A 21,272-nucleotide genomic window follows, 5' to 3' on the forward strand; every position below is an offset into this window, starting at 1 on the left:
TTGCTTAAAATCTTCACCACGAATAGGTTTTTTATGAGCTCCTCTGAGCCCCCAGGTTTGACATGTCAGGCAGGGCTGCTGCGAGCGACTCCCCTCCGACACAAGCCTTTTACATCTGGCCTGATTTTTCAGATAATGGTGGTTTTTGTCTTGCCCTTACAATTGGGAGGGGTTAACAGCGGCGAGCCCTGTGTGAGGCGGATTTCAGATAGCCAGGACTCAGCAGCTGAATTTGTGTAATAATCCCACCGGCTTTAATCAGGAGAGGAGGCTGTGAGAGGCTTGTGAATTCCTACAGCAAAATTCCCCATTCTCATTCACGTAGCGGCTCTTGCCTCCAATGTGCTTATCTCCCTACGTGTGCAGAGCCCTTGACGTCAATGGAAGATGCGCTCTTTCAGAGAGAGCAGAAGACTGAGGTCACAAACTGCCCTGCGAAACAGAGAATTATATCCCTCGCGGTGAGGCGAGAAAGCTCTACTCTTTAGCGCAAAAGGAAAAAAAGACTTGAAACAATGACACGCATAAAAAACCAAGGAGGTAGACTGCTTGCAGGAGATATATTTGGAGCTGCATCAGCAGGCTTTACAAGGATGCGACTCTGAGTTGCATTTCAAAATGTGCTGTTTGGCAGCCGCGAGCAGTGGGGAGGCTTTTCATTCATTCCACCTTGCAGCTCTTTAAAGGGACATCCATCGGCGCTGAACCCGAGCAGCAGGCAGTGCCTGCATCACGCTGGGCTCGTAACCCCGGACATTTAAACCAGAAACCCGGAGGTCAGGCTCTGCAGTTCAGCCATCAGTGGCCTCAGTGATATTTATAGATTGCATTACATTTACTGCAGCTTTTAGGAGTGAAGGGTACTCCACATGGTTAAATTATCGGAGGTTAAGTGTGGCCAGTTGTATTTAACCTAATGATGGATGTAGCTATCTTAATTTTTTTCCTTATGTTTGAGATGACTGAGTATATAGGTTTAAGTATAACTGAAGAAAATATTTGGTTTGTTGTTACTACCACATTCCATTTATAAAGCTAGGTTTGATTGAGGAAGTGCTTTGCAGAAATTAACATTTTCCCTAGTATAAACTTTGGAACAGCATCCTGCTCTTGCAACATGAAATACTGCTGTCTGCCTCAAAGAACTGTTTATTTCTTCTTGCAATAAAGAAAGCGAGTTCCTATTTCTGTGGGAAACTATCCTGCAGTCACTCTCCTCCTATCGCTGTGCAAACGAGGTTTGTAATTGCACAGAAATATACCATAGCTCACTGAGGCCAGAACCAAAAGAAGTGCCCAAAGCCAAAAGCGGCGCTCCTCAGGACTCCCCGCGGCGCTGCGAGATGGATGTCTCCTGTGGGATGGCTTCTTCTCTGGGGCTGGGAGGTGATCAGCACCTGGCTAATGAGAAGCCTACTGCATAAACCGATAGCTTGTATAACTTTCATCCTGTCTCATGATGCTGCAGAGGCTGTTACTATTCACCGTGTACCTTCTCAAAATACAATTAGAGAAACAAGTCCCTCTTGTGGGGAGCGCCCAAGGGTGAAGCCATAACGATGTGTGCTCTCCACAAGCCCTGATGGCTGGTGCTGCTGTTCCACTCGGGGCTGCTGGGCTAAGCAAAACCAAACCCCCTTCTGATTTAATTTTATATTAATTTAATATTAATTTATAAATTAATACATTTATAAATTAATATTAATTTATATTAATTTAATAACAGGTTGGCCAAGCCACACTGAGTGGCTGCTTTCATTCAGCTTTACAAAAGGATGGATGGGGCTGGGATGGGAGACTCACGGGAAAAGCAGCAACGGGGAAGGAAGGGACGTGCTGGCAGAACACCCCCGGGGCAGATAGCAAGTCCCAGCTACTGGTGTGGTCCCCGTTGCTTACAAACTGCAGACAGCTGGGGCATTTACTGAATTGGTGGCTGTGATGCAGAGTGTGAGATGCAGACAGGTATTTCTCCCCTCCCTCTCCCCCAGTGAATTGTCAGACAGGTAACGTGACAATTATTAAGAACGATTGGCACAAGACTACTCCTGAATGCAGTTAAGTTAAATATTAATTTAAGGCCCTTGGATTGAAATCTTCCTTTTTTGTTTTGTTTTATTTTTTCTTTTCATTGGTGAATTAAGTGACATACACCAAAGGTCTGTATGCATGACAGCGTAGATGTTGGGTAAGAGATCTGAAACATATAAATGTTATATTATCAAAACTCCAAGAACTTGCACTACTTTCATTTGGATGCAAGCATTTTAGACCCCACACATAATGAGAGCACACTGCTAACTTTAGTGAAGCCCTTTATTAAGCTCATCTGATGGCTCATACTGCCTGCTATTGGTACTGTTTCATACATAGTAAGCGGTCTTCCTAAGCAAAAAAGAATATAGCAATCTAACTTGTGCCCAATGGGATATCCATCTTATGTCTGACTCCAAGGAATAAATTATGCTCTTATACTGATAATTGCTCATGCCTGGATTTGAGGATTATGGTCCTGTGATGCTGATGATTAGAACTGGTCTCCGCCCTTGTGCACAGATGCTCCCTGTGATCCACTTCAGTGTCTGCCTGGGATTTTCCAGATTGATTGCTCTTTGCCAATAGAAGAAGCCACAGTATCCAATTCTGCAAGAGCGCTGCAGGCAGATAGGACCTGATTTAAATTCTGTAGAAGACAGGGGTTTGGGGAACACATCTGCTGGTATCTTCTGGGTCGCTTAAAGAAATATTCTTGGGTGTTCTGGTGGTTTTGAAATTGTGTGGGTCTTAAAAAACAGTATTCAGAAATAGTTTCGGAGAATTCAGAAGTATTTAAAACATAAAAATTCACATAAAAAATTGAAAATGTTTACTTTGAACCGAAAAAACAGAGACAATTACTTTTTTTTTCTCTTTAAAATATTTTGCCTGTGTTTCTTAACAAGAATGGTGACAAAGCAACATAATAAGTTATGCTCTATGCTTCGTTGCCTATTTTCTCACCCTCAGCTTAAAAATAACAGCTCTGTAGCACCTTCTGTTTTCTTGTGACGTCTACACACTTTATGAATAATCTTTATGGGGAACGCTGTACTTGATCCCCGATTGGGATTTTCCCGTCTTATACACTGTTGACTTAACCCTGCTTCCACAGAAGTCAAAAGCAAAACGCCCATTGATTTCACTGCGAGCAGATTTTGACTTTTCAGAAATGCTCAGCCATATGTGTTCTCATTTTGGAAGTATCATGTGGTTGCATTTGGCCCATGTCGTGTTTTAGTCACTCCAAAAGAACACTCAGAGCTCCAGCCTGTCCTCACCTGCCCTTGCGATTGCGAGATCTGAGGGCCTTGGGGAGGTTTCGAGGGCCAAAACCTTTGCTGTTGTCCTGTTTTCTTGTGAGTTTTGTTTTGCTTTGTTTTGTTTTCTTCCCAAATTTCCCTAAAACATTCTAAGGCACAATGAAAGTAAACATTTCAAATTTGCTGTGAAAAATTAATTGGAGAAAAAAGATTTGAACTCAGCCTATAAATTTCATTTGGTTAGAAATGACAGCAAAATTTGTATTTTATTCAGTATGATGTAATGCATGTAATGCAATATTTTAAAAGGGGTGAAAATAGTTTGGAATCAAAAAGTAAAGAGCACTCTATTTTAACCTTATTTAAAAGCTTTTTTTTTTTTAAATAACATGTTATCAGAATTGACACGTCTGTGAAAAATTTATTTATGTGTGATTTGTATTTTCTAAAGGAAAAATGTCCCACAGAAAATTTCCATCTGGTTTTAATGCTTCCAGTCTTTAATGTATTTACACCCATCCATATCAAAGGCAGGCTTAGGAAATACTCTGGGCTGATGTTATGTGCTAGGAATTGATTCAGGACAAGAGGAAGGGTTCTGACTTGGGATCTTCAGTAGGTTTAGCCAGGATGTATACCTGCAGTCACAGTTCATGGCCTGGTGTGATAATGTGAGGTTCAGCGGCTGTGAATGAGGATCACAGCCCATTAAATCTGACGTTCCCCAAGGGTAGTAGCTGCTGGCAGAGAGCTGGGAGAACAGGCCGGTACCTGCTTCAGTCGGCTCACCTGAGCCCATCTGCGACCACAAGCTGGAGCCTGTGGTTTCACATGGTATTTATATAGCCTAATTCTGCCTAAAACCACACAAGAAATCCGTGCTTGAAGAAGGACTTAAAACTAATCCTCCCTGGGTCCAAGGTTAATGTCCTTTCCTCTGGATTATCTTTCCTAGTAGCATCCCTATCTTCCCGTCTGCTTAGTCATCTGTAAGGTAAACTGAGCATGCTAGGGAGAGCTTCTCTCTAGCAAACGGTATAAGCAAATTAAGGAGACAAATGCAATTAATCTGTGCTTTCTCCCACATTCCTTGTGCTGTGTCCTGCTGTCACTGTGCGCACGTGTGTTTTCCACTGTAGTCAGTGGGGGATTTGCATGGAACATGCTATGACTTTTAAACATGTTTCCTGAGCTAAACCTGCTTGTTACAGGACTTGCTGTCACCTATACATGCTTTCAAGATTTTCCATGACTTTATGAAAAGTGAACTGCTGTTTTCATGTCACATGGTTGTCCTGGTTTAAACACACTGGTCTGAGCAACGTGAGTTGGAAAGGGAGTCAGCTTGTGACTTTGAGAATGTGCGAATCACCCAAAAGAAATTTGTCTCAGACATTTTTATGGTATTTCAGCTGAAGTTCCACGAAAAGTGCAAAAAATAACACTACTTCACCTAAAAACAAAGTCCCAAAACAAACAAACCCATAATAAATAAATGCTTGCCAACAGTCATAAAAATCTTAAACTGTGGTTTAATATCCTGTCTCTCTTTTGTCTTTGTGGAAAAGGTCATATAGATGAAAGACATCTGCTGTAGAATTTTCCTTGGATTTCAGGGCAAGACTAAGTCCTATTTTTGGCTTTATATTTTTATTTTATTTTAATTTATTTTTTTTTTGTGTATAAGCAGAGTGTCACAAATTCCTGCTATTCTGTTGTCTTAATGTGACAGCTCTTGAAGAGGATGAACAGTCTTGTGACCAGTGATTTCAAATGCCAGGCTCCATTCCTTATATTTTATTCTCCAGAAACTGCTGCATACCTATGTCAGTAATGGGTGGAAAAGGTCCAGACATGACAGAGTTCATTGGAGTGAGCTGGAGGTTTTGGCCAAAGCCAAGTCCCGGTGGTACCTTACAGTGAAACTTTGGCCAGGTTGAAGTCAACCAACTCAGGATTTCTTATTTGAGGATGTGCCTCTCCTGGTCAATTTAAGTATAGCTGTGGCAGGAGGGTTGAGCACTGGCACACAGCTGCTCATACTATTAGTTGTTAAGATATTTTTTGGCATACTTTTGGCCTACACTGGGTCAGTGTAGGGCTTAGACACTACCTGGAGCAGGGACTGTTCAATACAGGCCAGGGGCTGTTTCCAAAAACCCCACAGTTATGTTCCCTGGTTGTTGGGGCATCGCCTCATCCTGACCAGAGGCCTACATGGCCTAGGCACCACAGTGCTGGTGCTGGTTGTGTACTCTGTCCTGCTTGTCGAAGGTGTACGAGTATGCAGAAGGGAATTTAGGATCCATGGACCAGAGGAAGAGAGAGCAAGCGAGAGGGAACAGGAGTCCGCAGCCCACTGCTGGAGGCATTTCCCTCAAACAAGGGGGAGGAACAGGCTCCGGGCCCTTGCCACAAGTTGCTTCAAGGAGCCAGAAAGGTGCGGGAGGGAGCCGCTCCGCTTGTGGGAGACAAAAGTGGTATCAAAGGCTGGTGGGTTTTCATATTCAAGAGTTTTGAGGTGAAAAGAGGATGAACCTGGAAAACAGGAACAAGGAGCTAATGCTGGATATGGTAGAGATACAGAGCTGGGGATGACAGAAACAAGAGACAGCAGGGTGAAAGTGAAGGAGAACAACCGGTCTGACTCGCCTTTATTCTTCAATTGTCTTTCGGTCATCATGTTTTTATTAAATCTATTTGAAATCTAGTCAGCTCTGGACAACAGTGCATTTATAATCCTTTATTTTTCCTGGCAACTTTTCATGGTTTTGCAGTAATACCACCCCGTTTTGAAAAACGGGTCTTTCTTCCCCAGAAAGCAGTTGTGCTGGTGAGCGGGGAGATTGTGACACTCTGGAGGCCCTGGATGAACCGGGATGAGCTCCTGGTCCTTGCTGGAAGCCAAGGCAGCATCCCTAGTGACAGAAAGGGACAAAGGATGTCACGGGGCATGCTTGTGGCTGCAGTGTTGGGGACTCTTTGGGGATGGGCCCCGTGTTTATGCACTGCCTGAACAAAAAAAAAAAAAAATGAAAAAAAGTCCTGAACCTGTTGGCTTGCAGGTGCTGCAGAGAAGCAGATGTTACACACGTCGTCCTGTGACCAGCAGTAGAGATGTCAGTGCCACTGGACTTTCCAGTGCCTGTTGAAGCGGGAGGGTTTTCTGGAGCCCCCGCTCTGCACACACACCTGCATGTGCACGGCTTGCATGAAACCCTCTGCTTTTTCTCTGCAAAGCTGGGCTGCTCAAAACAGAGTAAACAAAGTTAAGTAAAGAATACTTTTCCCTCTGACATCTAGCAGTGCTCTTTATCTTAGCATCTCTGACAATATCAACTGGGAAACTTTTCAAGAAGAATGGGTCTGTTTTTATTTTGTTTTTTTTTTAATTTTTTTTTTTCTAATTAACATCATGTATTTAAACTGTCTGTGATAATTTCCTTTCCCAGTTGTACATGTGGAGTGTCTCAACAGGACTGTAAAAGTCACAGTAATTTATCTGAGGACAAAATTCATCTTTAAGCTGGAAAAGATTTTGCTATTTTTGTTTGCAAAATGCTTCTGGGTCCTAAAGTAGAGGGCACTGTTGAAGAGCCAAGAGATGTGTTGATTTTATTATTTTTATTAATGTACTTTCAAAGCAATTCAGAAATACTTCACTTGGCACCTGAAGCCAAGACAACAAAGTGCAAACTGCTTTGTCATTTAATAACATGGAAAATGTGAAACAAAGTAGATGTACCTTCTACTTTTTTGTTTGGTTTTGTTTTTCCCCATCTTTGCTTCTCTACTTCTGGAAGGTAAAGTGTTTTTTTTTTTTTTTAATAATTGAGAACATTCCCTTTTTAGGCATAAATGCAAATAGTTTATTTTTATTTTTGCTATAGCTCTAAGCACTCTTCCACATCTCCCATGTTATTCTCCCATGAAAAGCTTCCATACCAGGAAGTCTTAGGAATCAGCTCTTACTACAGAAACAATCTGCACTTATAATTTTGTGCAGAGGGGACGCCCAAGTTAGGCTTTTTTTCTCGCCCTCTCTCAAGGGGCTTGTTTAAGGGATTGCTGGCATGCATGGCTCCCGCTGACATCAGCTGGAGCTGTAGGTACTTGACATAGCTGGACTTGAGGCTATTATGGTTGAGAACTAGTCCGGCTCTTGAGACACCAGTCAGGCTGTAGGGCAATCATTGCCTACATTTCAGGAGGATTAAATATAGAAAAGCATGGAAAATATCTGAAATTCCAGGTATGGTAAGGCTGAAAGCTTAGTGTTTAGCTTGCAAGAAATGCCATGTCTTCTTGCCTATGAGCCACTTGTGTGTGTACTAGGGGTGGACGGGAAGGATGGACTCTAGCCATTCCATCCAGTACAGAAGACGCAATGGGGTCAACCCCGATTTCACCTTGCACAGCCGACTCCTCACATGCATTCTTGCTGCGTGCTTCTAGGAGCTCACAGAGGTCAAGCTGAGCCTTGCCGTGCAAGCGCCGTGCATGCCCGCAGGCAGCAGGAGAGCCTGAGCCTCAGGAGCAAGGGCAGCCTGAACTCAAGGCTCCCTGCCTTGGGGCGTTTCGGGGTATCTTTCCCAAAAGCACTGTTTTCAGTTGGGGTCCTGGATTTGGTGTCATTTAAAAATGTAATTTAACATGTTAACCCAGATAAAATTATTTCTTTCTTCCCCCTTATGGAGGTGCTTTATAAATATTGAGTTATACAGGAAGCAAATCCTCTAGTTATCAGATTGTTCTGCAGTCACTTCTCTTTTCCTGAAAAGCATAATGGTGAACTTTATCAGTGCTCAGTCATTCGTTTCCTATTAAACACAAGTGATTAAGATGCTGTTTGGCTCACTGGGAAGAGTTACTGACCTGTTTTGTCTGTAAACACAGCTTTAAATTAGGAGACACCTGAAACTGGTAGGAAGTGAGCTTTAATTTCTTTCAAGTTCCATAAGCACAGGTTGTAGATTCCCCATGGGATGTGGTAAATAGCCATCACTGAAATAATATTAATTACATTGTCTCCCAGAGCGGTCCCAGGAGGTCCTAAAATAGCACATGTGCCACTTGGACTTAGATGCCTCCCCACGAAGATCAGTGTTTGCTGCTGCATTGCTTTGTCCAGTACGGAGCATGCTACGTCTCTGCGGGGAGCTGAAGGAGATAAGGAGGCTTGGATTTTCTGTGTAATTGTTGGAGTTTTGCTCTTGTGAGTTTAAAAACGGGAATACCATCTAAATCAATAGCTGAATTTCTCTTTCTTCCCTGACACTCTGGAAGGAATAAAAATAACAAGCCAAAACATGGATCTTCAAAAACACATGAAAAGAAAATGTCTCCTGCAGCAGAGGTTGTGCCTTCCTGTAGGTATGTTGAGCTAACATACTGAGGCTGTCAGTGCTGCACGAGCAGCCGTTGCCCTGTTTGTCAGAAGCGTGCTCTGTACATCCATCTCTATGCCTGCTCACATGCCAACATCGCAGTGGTGCGCTGCTCTGTGTTATACCAGCACCTGGCAGTATAATTTGTACGACCAACAGCATCACAGGTGGTGGGGTCTGCACCCTGCCCACATGCCCTTTCTGAAACAGCACAGGGACTGCCGCTCAGGCGTTAGTTGCAGAAGCACCCTGTTAATTTTGCTCAGCGCGTGGGTGCTGGGCACAGTGGGGCTGGTGGGGCTGTCCTGCTGCGGGCAGGTGGCACGTACCCACCTGCAAGTCCAACCAGGACTTACTCTGCAGATGTCAGGCAGACTGTAACCGCAGAGCCAGACACTTCCCTTAGCCCTTTAGGACCATGTTAAGTCTTAAGGGAGAGTGTTTAGCCCTGCAGACCCCACAGCCTTTCTCCTTTGGGTATTGACGAGCAGCAGAAGTGAGAAGCAAGCACATACGCTGTTCAATGATGGCTTGCCACTAACTTCTCCGTCATTAATTGAAGCTCACCAAGCGGGATTCATGCGGGATGTAAGTACACCAGCTCTGGAGCTAGAATCGACTCTGACCCGATAATCAGACTTTTCCATCTGGCCTAGAAAAACATGAACCTAGTGGTTTGTTAGGGATGTGCTAGCAGACACTTAAAGGCAGCAACACTAAAGGCACCATTATAATTAGCTCAGTCAGAGGCCGAGCACACAGATTTACTTGAAAACCAGTGTGTCTGTTCACTGGTCGATGTGACCTCTCTGGAAATACACTGCAGAAAGAATATTTAGAATTTGCTCCTTTAATTCAGTGTTATACATCCTTGTTGACCATGTTACGTATTACAGATATTAATTAAAGACATCGACATGTACCATAATGAGGGGAATGGCTGACGTTGTAGGGAGTGACATTATGGGTCTCAGAAACTGGCTGCTAGGTTGATACCGTATTTTCAGTATTCAGAAAGCTCCTGTTCCTTGTTTATGTAGCTTAAATTAAACACCAGAAGGGTTTGCATATATTTGGATGAATGGGAAAGATGTGCCCTTCGATCAATTTCACAACAGCTCAACACTAACATCAGCACCTGAAAACAAAGGGAAGCTTTCATGTTTATTTCTATAGCTCCACACTAAGATCGAAATTGAAATGCGATTGAGCAACAAAAAGCAAGTCAGTAAGCAGACCTCATTCTTACTGTGGAAGAAGTTGTTTCAATAGAAAATTGTTAGCCAGCTTCACAAAATGTCACAAGCTGGATAAAACTGCTCCCCTAGTATTTCCCATTTTTGTTTTTCCTCCCACGATGACACTTATTACGCAAAAATGGGTTGCTGAACAGGGGGTATACAGGACAATGAAAAAGGAACTTTTTCTGCAGGGGGAAAATGCAAGGAAAAATTTTGCTTTTTGTAATATGTTTTAGTGTTTTATTTATTTTTTCTAGCACTAAATTTGCCTTCAAAGCAGGCATAAACAAGCTCGGGCTAATTTTTATGGCACAACTCACACTCCTCCAATTTAATCTTTTCTTACACTTGTTTATGTATTAAGATCTGGATCTGATATTAAATATATATATGTATATTTTTTCTTTCCAATGTGAGCAGGACAATCAGTGGCTGCAAGGCTGGGCCCAGGAGGTTCGGTCTTGGGCTGGAGTCAGCAGCAGTTTTCTCCATTGCTCTGTATGGGAAGGGGCTCTGACCCTCACCGGTCTGCTGGGCTGGCGCTGGCAGCAATGTCAGCTTCAGCCATCAAAACATTCCTTTGTGGCCAACTGCCCTTCTGCTTTCTCTGAAAAATCCGGTGTCAGTTTTAACAAGAGGGGAAAACAGACATTCGTCACCATTAATTTGACGGACAATTAAGCCCAGTGATCTCTGACCTCACGCCATTAGTGGCTTTCAGAGCCAGGGTAAGACCCCACAGATATCTGCTCTCTGTCATTCCCTGCGAGCTGCCCGGGTATTTTATTTTCTCCAAGGCTTAGCTTCTGCCCACCACCTGCCAGATGTATATGCTTCGTAATAAAAATTGGTAATAATCTGTCCCAGGCAGTGACATTAATCTCCGAGGGAGGATAACAGCAAGCAAAGGCAACAGCTGGCTGTCAGGAAGGCATGTGAGCAGGAATTATGCATTTATTTAGATATTTGTACATATTAGCAGTGTCTGTCCTTGGCTGCAGCTGATGGTGGTGCGTTGGGCTAGCTTGGGCCTCAGGGCCTGCCCTCAGCCAGGGCCGAGGTGTTCGCACCGGGAGGTGTGGGTGCAGTGGGGTCACTGCGTGGCGATTTTTGTCTCTTCTCCCACCTTCTCCTGGGCTATGGCAGGATCGTGGCCTTGCTCTCTGCTGGATTCCCTGGTGGTCAGCCCACCCTGCCGGGTCAGCTATGACCATCGCAGGCCACCAAATTGAGTTGGCAGCATGTGGTCACTCTGGGGAGCAGAAAAGGCATAGAAACAAGCCAAAACTAACACCCAACCTCATGGTCATGCTGGCTAGAGAGGACTGCTCAGCCATAAGCCCGGTGCTGGGCCCCTCTGGTGCTGGGACCCGTGACCCGCAGAGCCCCGGCCTGCTGGCAGCTCCGCCACGCAGGGGCCCTCAGGCAGGGCACATCCCAGCACAAAACACGAAGCCCATAATTAGCAGCTTCTCTTGTTCCTCGTCACCTGCTTCCACTCAGCTCCTGGCAGCCCTTGGGCCAAACCAGTCCCTTGCTGTAATTCTGGCCCCGGGGCTGCAGGGAGTGCAAGTGGAGGGCAGGACTTTGTGGGCCACAAGGAAATAGTTAATCCATCCCTGGCACAAAGCTGCTGTTTGTGTTTATTAAAGTGGGGCTTACCACCGCCAGCTCTTGGGGAGGGTGGTGGTGGCTGAGAGAGGAGAGACGAGAGCGGGCCAGCTGCTTGCATCATCCGACACTTACGCCATGCAGCCTTCAAGCCTCATTTTTCAGCCGCCGCTTTTGAAGCACCTCATTAGCTAATCGGAGGAACCCTCAGCCTGTGCTTTACAACAAGTTTCCTCTTTTCTTTCGTCTCCTACCTCCTAATTTTCCCTTTTTATTTCTGCTTTTTCTCCTTGAGGCCGTCAGCCGGTAGCTATAGTAACCCCGTGCATGAGTGGCTGTGCCGCACCGCTCCCACGGACCCCCCTGCAGGGCCCTGCCGGGCTTTCACACCCCGCAGAGCCTTGGCACCCAGCGAAATGGGGCTTTCTCTGAACACCAGGGACACTCTTCCTAGCTTGGGAGCCGGCTCCATCCCGCGAGCTATTTGCAGCTGCAGCCCGCGCGATATTGTGGCAGAACGCATGAGTCACTGGCAGAGCAATCTGTAACATCAGATAATCACAGATTACCTCCATTAACCTGAATCCCTTCTGTAACCTTTTCCAATAATGATCCTAAATGCTGACGCATGCAGTTGTGTTACCATAATGTCTTGGGCTGTCAGTGATTTTTGAGGACAACGTTTTCTGTGATTTCAGGGGCGGTTTTGCAGGGTGTGTCGGATCTCCACAGAAAGAAGTTGTCGGCGCGTTGCTGCTGGATGGGACGGTGGGGCCAAAGCCAGGCATTGTAGCTATGGGGAACAATAGGGGAGAGATTCACAGCCAACCCTCTTTGCTTGTATTTGCCCCCCACTCCCCTCTCCCTATGGTCTTTCATCCTTCAGCCCTCTCATTCTCCTAACATCAGCCACACCACAAACTGCTGCAGTGCTGCGACCTCAGCCTCCATCCACACCAGCCCTGTGCATGCCTGTCCACCCTTGTCCTGCCGTCCAGTTAGTACCTCTTTCCTTCAAAGCCAAAGCACGTGCTAGTGCCTTTTCCCCTCTGTCAACCCATGGCTACCACTGGCAGATGCTCGCTCAAACCAGCCATTTTGGGGTGGTTTCTCCCCCCTCTCCATATTTCTTCTGTGGATTGTGTGAAGGGTCATCATGTATCTAGGTGAGAACCTGAGGTGGTATTCCGTAGGAGAGCCAAGAACGTGGCCAGGGCTCTTATCTGCTTTTGTGGTAAAGAAAAATGTGGCGGACCCTGACCCCCACTAGAAAGTGACCCGATCTAGGACACATTATGATTTTCTACTTTTCTTCCTGGCTGACTTTGGAAGCAAATGTGCTGAAGTGTCCTGATGAGATGTTCCTCCAAAACAATGCTGGTGGTATAGCCGGTACACGTGTTCTCAGGAGCTTCCCAGCATAATTTTCACGGCTTCTAGCTTGTTTACATCAAATGTGTGAAAAGTTTGGAGAGAAGGGTGGATCCAGCCAGCCGTCATTGGAAGGGCCAGGCAAGGACAGTTCTTATGGCTAACGGGCTCTTTCTGCACTGTCAGAATTATGTGTGGTCCTCTGGGCCACTGCAAAAATACCAAAATCCTACAAGATCAAAGGTACTGGGCACCCGATAACACCTCCTAGTGCCTTCCCTTGGAGCATCTGCATCAGCGCCTTTGCTGGAGCAGGGTCCCTGGTGGGATTAAATGTGGGAGGAGAGCTTGTGGGATTGCAGAGAATTTGGTGGGGTATTTGTATGCGCAGGCAGCACAAAGGGGCTGCAGCCTCAAATCAGGCTCTGGGTTGCTGTGACCTGTGTGTACCATCTGTAAATGTTTGGGGTCTGCATGTCTGCCTGCCAGAGTGCAGGACTGCGTGCCTTCAGGTGCAGCATCTGGATAGGTGAGGGACTTACTCGTCTGCCTCCTTCACGGAGCCTCCACACCGTTTCTTACTCTCTGTTCTGGTGGTTGTTTTCCTGACTCAGAAGTAAGCCATCTAAACTGAAAGAGCACGCTGTTATTTATGTATGGAAAGCAAAACACATCTGGATTTCTGAGTTCTTATCAGAGCATCTCAAAGCTCTACCAATTCCACCAATTAGGTGGAACTAATAAATCAGTCAGGCCTAATAAAACAGCCCGTCTCAAATCATTAATTTTTCATGATGTTTACTAAAATTCTTTTCTTTAGCCCTGTTAGTAAGTTTATTTAGGTGAGGACTGAAACCAGAAAAGAACGTAATTCTGATCCTGGCTACAGTCTGATGATAGGAACACACTTGAGTTCTCACCTCCCATCCAGCTGGATCTCCTCCCCACAGTTCAGAAATATTCCGTATAAAACTAAAATGTCAGGAACACAGAGGCTAAGTTCTTTTTTTAGAGACTGCAGAACTATTTGCAGGAAAAAAAAACCCACACAGCTCTTTGACAGGGACAGAGCAAACCCACATCACTCAATGCTTGGGGCTGGGTTTTCAAGTGTTCTCCCCTTAGAACGAGCACCAGAGTTTTCAGAAGAGCCAGGCCCCAAATATTTGCCTATACGAGGTCCAGATTTCCTTGTGTGTTCCTCCTGCCCACCTTTTTGGGCTGCCCATTTTGCCAGTGGGTCATTAAACATCGGAATTGCAAAATGTGGAGCAGCGAGTCTGCAGAGCTTGTTCAAACTCCTGGTCAGCTCCACGTCTGGCTAAGATCTGCAACTTGGCTTTAGAGGCCAGCCCTAAGAGTGTTGAGGTTGTTTGAGGAGCACCACTGAATCCCAGAATACCATACACGTTCCTGGGAAATCTACGTGGGCAATGGACTGTACATGGACTATATGTGGGTCATGAGTTGCCTTTACCAGTTTGGGCTTTGAGGCTTTGAGGCTTTGGTTAGCAGCTTCCATACATGTTACTAAAACAGGGTAATAAATGTACAGAATGGGTCATAAGTTTAAAAAGCCATTGCTTAAGGAGCAGTTCCTTCCTGGAAAGATGTTATCAGGCCCTATTCAAGCAGGCTTTCTGGAGCTGGGATTTGCGTTCTTTCTTTGGAAGAATGGGAAACAGGTCTCCTACAGCCAATGTCAATTACAGCTGTGCAAATTAACTTAAGGGAACCAGTAAGGAATGTAGAATTCAGATTCACTCGAGCATTCAGATATGGGAAGGCCACGTTCTTGTTTAATTCTCATGTGCTTCAAAACATGAGATGGGTGAGAACATTTCTGACAAAAGAATCTTCCTTTCTGAGAACTGCGTTTTGTCAAAAATGAAAGGGTTTGCAGGAAAGTGTCTACTTAAAAGAAAAAAGGATTTGCTTTTTCTATCTTCTTTTTGACAATATAGAAACATCACTTTAACAAAGTAAAGAATGTCAATTTACCTTACCCATTTTGTTCCAATGATATAATATATCTTAATACTCTATTTGATATGTTCTATGATAATGTTTTGACGTTAGAGAACTGAGATGACTCAATGTTATCAAAATGAAATGGTTTAATGTCTTTGAATCAGAATTTTCTAGAACTTTGAAATACTGACTCTCAGCTCCAGTTTGGAGAAAAATTCCACTAGGATACTGGCATTCTTAGACGGTGGTAGCCCTTGCTCCCAGCAACTCTGTTTGAAAGGCTGGTCACACATGGTAATCATTGATACTGAAACGTTACAGACAAATGTTATGTTACCTACATCATGGATGGACAAAATCTCTTAGTAGTCCCCAGGTTCAGATATCACAGTCCCTTCGTGTTCCTCCAGGAGAGGTCCAGAAGCAGCCTCCAAAGGAGCACAGTGGCTGCAGATTAATTTGTTGCATCGTCTCTTCTGCTCTTGTTGCCAACTACAATGTCAAATACTATGCGGGCACCTTTCAGTTTGCAGCCATCATCTCGGTTCACCCCAACAGCCTGCTGAACCAGCCAATATGTGGTAATGCATTTCAAACATAACTGAACTGCCTGGATTTGTGCCAGTAGCCTCTTTCAGTCTGAGATCAAAAATAAGAAGTTAAAAATTTGGGCTGTGTTTAATTTCACTGTTTTAGATGATAGCTGGTCTTGTTTCTATGAGATTTACTTGAGATGAGATTTACTATGAGATTTGTTTAACAGATTGTAAGTATTCAGTATACTTGTATCTTCTGGATTATTTTTGTTTGTGGCATAAAAGCCAATGATCTCTTTTGGCTCGCTCATCAGCTGCAGATAAGCACAATACAGCAAAAATGCAGGGCATAAAAGAGAGGGCAGCCATAACAGAGAAGCTAAAGGTGCTTACACAGGGGAAAATTTAACTGCATCCGGGGAAATCACATCGCCAAAAAACTCCCTGTCAACATGCTTAGCAGAGAAACGTACACCCAGCTCATGTGAACTGGCCCACAGAACTCAAAGACAACTTGTTGAAATAAACAGTCTCAAATATGCATTAAAAATAACCGATGGAGGACGTAGGCAGACTTCTGTGGGGAACTTTATAATTTTGGATGCCCACTTAAGACCAACAGAAAAGAAGAAAAGATTAAAGGCATTTTTTTCTTCAGCTTAGTTGCGACCCCCTGAAAGTGCTCTGACTAGGCACAAAGGTAGCTTCTGTAAAGCCTTCTCTATATTCCTAGAGCAGTACCAGTGTGGCCTTGATAGTCAAGTCCTGAGGATCAATCTTCAAAGACTTCCTCTGCCCCTTTAGGGCAGTTGACGTTACTAAAGGACATTATTAAAATGCATATTATTAACATATAAAATGTGTTATTAAAGCCAGGTTTCAGTCACTCATCGGTATTTGCAGTACTACTGGAATTCTTTTTGAAATCATAGGTCGATATTCCTGCAACAAATATTTGCTTATGAACGATGACTTCTGCAAGCCAACATTATGAGGACTTTTGGTGCCAGTTGTAAACAAAGCATTTTGCCCTCTGGTGTGCTGGTAACCAGTACAGCTTGCAACGCCAGCCTGACTGCTGGGGAGAAGTTTGTGTTTTCGCTTATGAAATTCCCATCTCTGCGGTTCTGAAGGCTTAAACATGAACTACATCTGCTGTTCATTTCCAAAAAGCAACGGGATGGTTTACACAGCAGTTGTCAGGCTTATGCATTTGTAGCAACATGCAGATGATTTATGTGCAAACATGCCATGACAGCAGGGAAGAGAGGCACAAAACCGTTATCACAGCCTGTGACTATTCTGAGAGTCACGTTCATCAAAAAAAAAGGCTGCAGGAGATAAAGGCAGATTAGCATCAATAAGAGGAGCTATGTAATGTGATTCTCTTTTGAGGGCATGTTGTGGACTTTTTATTGTACCTTATAAACCAGAGCCTCTAGGGACGGGTCTGTAGAAACATTTTCTCCCAGTGGATGGTGGAAGCTTACCTGCTTTCAAAAATCCAGCCCTCATGCTCTCCTCCTTTCCTTGGGGTGATGGAGAAGGGGGTTCACAGGGAGGTTCCTCATGCTCTTGTAACAGCTTGTTTTAAGCCCAGTTTAGTCATCAAAGATCTTGTAAGGATAAAGCAGTGTTCCTGGTATTTTTTTTTCTGCTTTCCCAGATGAGAAGGGCAGGGGGAAAGGCAGAGAGCAAGCAATGTCCTTCATCCTTCATTCTTTGAAAACAAACCGTTTTCATTTGCTAGTGTGGCTGAGCATAGCTGGAACTGGTATGAAGCTAGAAGGGCAAACCTGGCTGAACTTCCATGTGCGTAGGCAAAGAAGGATGGAAGCATTTGTTTTAGAAACTAGATGAGCAACAGAGGTTGTGCAAAAGATATGGAAAATTTGCAGAGAATAGTGATGGGCTGATGCGTTTGATTCACTCCATCTCATTAGGAAGAGGCGCTCCAGGAAAATAAGCGGTTCCACGTTTCAATTGGTATTCTTTTCCTTCACAAATACGCAGTTAATCTCTAAAAAACCTAAAAACAGCTTTCTAAGATCTTCCCCTGAAGCTGCCTGTTGTCCGTCCTGTACTAGACAGATCGTTTGTTTAGTCTGACATGGCAGGTCCTCCGTGCCAATAACAGAAGTGTTAGGAGGGAGCACGAAGAGGCAGGTGGATGTGTGCCATATAGCTGCATAAACCTTGACAGTGAGTGAAGGAAGAGTGGCGAGAGGAAGGGAAGAACTTCGTTTGTAGCCTGTACATTTATTTTGAGTGAAAGAAGGGTGCTAACCATGACTTTTGGACTTTTAGTGTTTTCTGGAGATTGTTTCACTGCTCTCACATGAGCAGTGAAATTTCACAGAGCTCTACACCCTTGGTGGGAAGGATCTGGATGACAGCCTAGTTACTGCTGCAAAATGGATGATACAAGCTGTAGCCCCCCCCCCAGTGGTCTGTGAATAGTTTACTTAAATTGCAGATTAACCAGATTGCAGATAATGCAGTTGAAGGCAAAGAAACGTTGGCAAGCTTGTGTTAGCCAGATCTGGCAGCACAGGGAGTGATGCAGGCTTGCTGACTTGGGCAAAAACAGAACAAAAATATGAAGCCACCCTACCCGTGCTTAAAAGCCACACGGCATGGTGGCATGAAGTGCAAAGGGAATATGTTACAGACATGATGCTAGAAGGAATTCACCCATCTTTGCGTTTAACTCTGTGTTATGAAATGTCCGTTATCAGCTGAGCAGGAACATGGCTCGATCCTGCAGCTGGCAGGGTTGACAGGCTCCAGGCTCCAGCTCCTTGCTCAGTCGCTGATTTCACACGGTATTTTGGACAAAACACTTAATATCTCACTGGCTTAACAGTATGCAAGTGCTCTCCTACCTTCTCTGGGTGTTAGGACAGTAAATACATCCTGCCCAATGGAGGCAAAAAAGGTAGGCACCTTGGCTAAGGGTAGCTGCTGCTCCCAGATGTTCTACATGTGTGCTTTTGGTTATGTCTCTCTGTGCACACAGAGATCAGAGCTAGATTTGCTATTGGACATCAGAAGAAGATATGAAACATGCCATGTATTTTTCAGTAGGGAGGATGTAGAGCAAATGCTTTTGTTTCCTGTAGGACTGGTTGACAAGTTAGAGAATTAGCTTCAATCCCCAGTTTGCAAATGCTGAGCTGTTAAGTGAACACGAGGGAGCGGAGCTGAGATTTCCCGCTGTCGCTGGGAGCTCACCTTTTGTCATCAGCAGCAAACCAACGTTTTAAAGCAGTCGGCCCCTCCAAGACCGCCTGATGAAACTCGCATATAAAACATGGCACATCTGTCAAGTTCTGCTCGGAGAAGCTGCCTCGAAGATTGCAAATCCTCCTGTCCAGAATAGACAGCGCAAAGGCAGCAATCAAGACAATGTGTGAAAAGCTTCCCTTTGCAACCTGCACAATTACTGACCTATTCAGAGAAACCTCCCCTTTTAGCTTTTAGCTCTGCTAGACAATTTCCCCTGTCTCAGCTGTCTCACTGCATTATGTCCTTCAAGCCCCCTGGAATTAACGTTTGGAGCCAGCAAACACTGCTGGCTCCACAAGAAAAGCTGAGAGCAGAAAGGTCAGGTCGATTAAAGCAGTTGATCAGAATCTTTAACATAAAGACGTCACAGGCAAAATAGTAACGCTACTTCATGCTCAGCTAAGAGCAAATGATTCATCAGGCAAGGCTGCTTATTTTTGGAGGACGGCCACAAAAGAGAAGAGAACGCGCTGGCTGTATTGATCACGGTTGTAACGAGGGACCGCAGAGCCCTTCTCCAGTTCTGATGGAAATTTAATGTCAGAAATACATCATCCAATGCAAATATATCAATATGTATTTTACATCGAATGGAATTTAAAAACATCCTGGCCCGGCTCAGTGTAGTCGTTTCGTCTCTGCACAGATCCAAGAGTTGTCACGTCGAGCAGAGGGCTGTTGTGCAGTGCTCTGCGCTGCTCGATGCTGCAACCATTTTGTGAGAGTTTTTAGACAGGTGGCTGGAGAAGGAGGCAAAATCTCCAGTGCTTCGGCCTCGAGGTTAAACCTTCAGCAGGTGAAGATTTACCTGTGCTGAGGAGATGCAGAATAAAGGATGTTTTTATCTGGCTTACTCCTGCCACCTCCTGTGTCCAGAGAGGCAGCCTAAGGAAGGGAGACAGAAATCCCAATTTGAATCCTGTGGCTGTAAAAGGGGGTTTGTTCTGCTTTGACACCAACCCCACCGCCTCCCTCCTTGCCCTCCCTTTCCTCCCCATCCCTCCCTTGGTGCTGATAAATTCATACTTCATTCTTTAATGCCCACGGAGGTTGGGCAGCAGGGAACAGAACTCAAAGTTTACAGGATAAACAAGCATGAGGAAGGAGCTTCGGCACGTGAGACCAAGCAGCATGTGCTGCAGGAAGAGAGCAAGACAGCCTCTCCGAAGTTGTGGTCGGAGGGATGGGAAGGAAATGACTTTAGCAGTGGTGCTTTGGATGCACTGAAGAGGGGAGGTTGAAGAAGAGTTCATGACAGACCAAAAGGGTATGTCCGTGTTGCGTAATTACTGCGTGGCGTGGAGGCAGTCACGGGCCTCTAGGCTTTGCTGGAAACCAGTTCCTGGAAAGGGGAGCGGAGCTGGGCTCACGATAGTCTAAACAGGCCAGTTCCTTTACGGCTGGTTCAGATAGCTCTGCACTACACTGGAAAATGTGGACATACCATAAATTCCTGTCAATAAGGAGTTCAAAATAATCCAAGGCAAGCTCTGCCATGACAAAACCATTGGTTACCAAAAGCAAAGGCATAGGTGAGATGCAGAAGGAGCACTCCTGCACCAAATATTCCACTGTGTGACCAGAAACGCCCCACAAAGAGCAGTTCTTTGCAGTTGTCCCCAAAGCTCATGTTTTCTTTGTTGCGGCCTGCTACCTTTTGTGTCCGTGCACTCCTCATTTAGGCTGCAATGTCATGTAGTGCCCAACGTGCTCTCGGTCTGCAGCTGTGACTCTACCAGCCCCTCCACGGAATTAACGCATCTCCGAATTAGTCATTTGATGTGCCAGCGCATGTAAAATGGGCTTGAGTGATTCAGATTTAGTGAGCAGGGGCTGAATTGCTGTATGTACAGTGAGAGGGGGGAGTCGGGGAAACGAGGCACGTGTGGGCAGCCTGAGAGATCAAGGCCGGGAGCAGGCCGCGTGGCTGGGAAAACTTGGACGTGGCACCTGGGTGCCGGTGTCACCTGCAGTGTGGTATTTATGACGGGACATTGATGGGGGAGATTCACCAGCGTGGAGGATGTTACAGTAATTTTCTCCCACCGTTGTCCTCTCTCTGAGGAAAATGCTGTAGCTCTGGCTGGTGAGTGTACCGCCAGCTGTAACACCATGCTGGCAGAACATGCAACGTGAGGGATGGGAGGCCAGCATTGAATGTTGGACTTGGGTTTCCAGCTCTTCTTTTGGGATGAAGTCAGGTTTCATCCCAAAATCAGAACAGGGAGGTCCGGGTTGAAAAGAGGTGACCTGTAATTTTACGAGATTGTTTGACTCGCACGAAATGGCTGTGAGTTGAGGCAGATGGCGTTGGAGATGCTCAGCTCAGGCAATGTCATCTGAACTGGGTCTGGTGGGCCACAAGCCCCAATTACCAACCTTTGCCAACCCAGTCTTCTGACAGATGCCACCTCCTTGGGCCATTTCAGCCCAGACAAGCTGACTTGATTTGCCCATCTACCCAGCTTTAATTACTCAAGATATCCATAAGGGCTGTTGTTGGGCTGGTAAACTGTGGGTTGGGCATAGTGCCCAAAGCACTCTAATCCTGATCTTTCTTCCTCTGCA

General features: G+C 45.2%; 1 protein-coding gene and 1 long non-coding RNA gene across 5 annotated transcripts in view; one reads left to right on the forward strand and one right to left on the reverse strand.

Annotated features, from left to right (window-relative positions):
• Positions 1–21,260, reverse strand: part of LOC310902256 — a 53,266-nt gene extending 32,006 nt beyond the window's left edge. The window contains exon 1 of the long non-coding RNA XR_014586588.1: positions 1–21,260. This exon is cut by the window's left edge and continues 17,388 nt beyond it. This is a non-coding gene — a long non-coding RNA (uncharacterized lncRNA).
• Positions 1–21,272, forward strand: part of GRK5 (G protein-coupled receptor kinase 5) — a 168,266-nt gene that overhangs the window by 47,789 nt on the left and 99,205 nt on the right. The gene's annotated exons all lie outside the window — the stretch shown is intronic.

The sequence above is a fragment of the Anser anser genome (assembly GCF_964211835.1).
Source record: "Anser anser genome assembly, chromosome: 7".
Taxonomy (NCBI): domain Eukaryota; kingdom Metazoa; phylum Chordata; class Aves; order Anseriformes; family Anatidae; genus Anser; species Anser anser.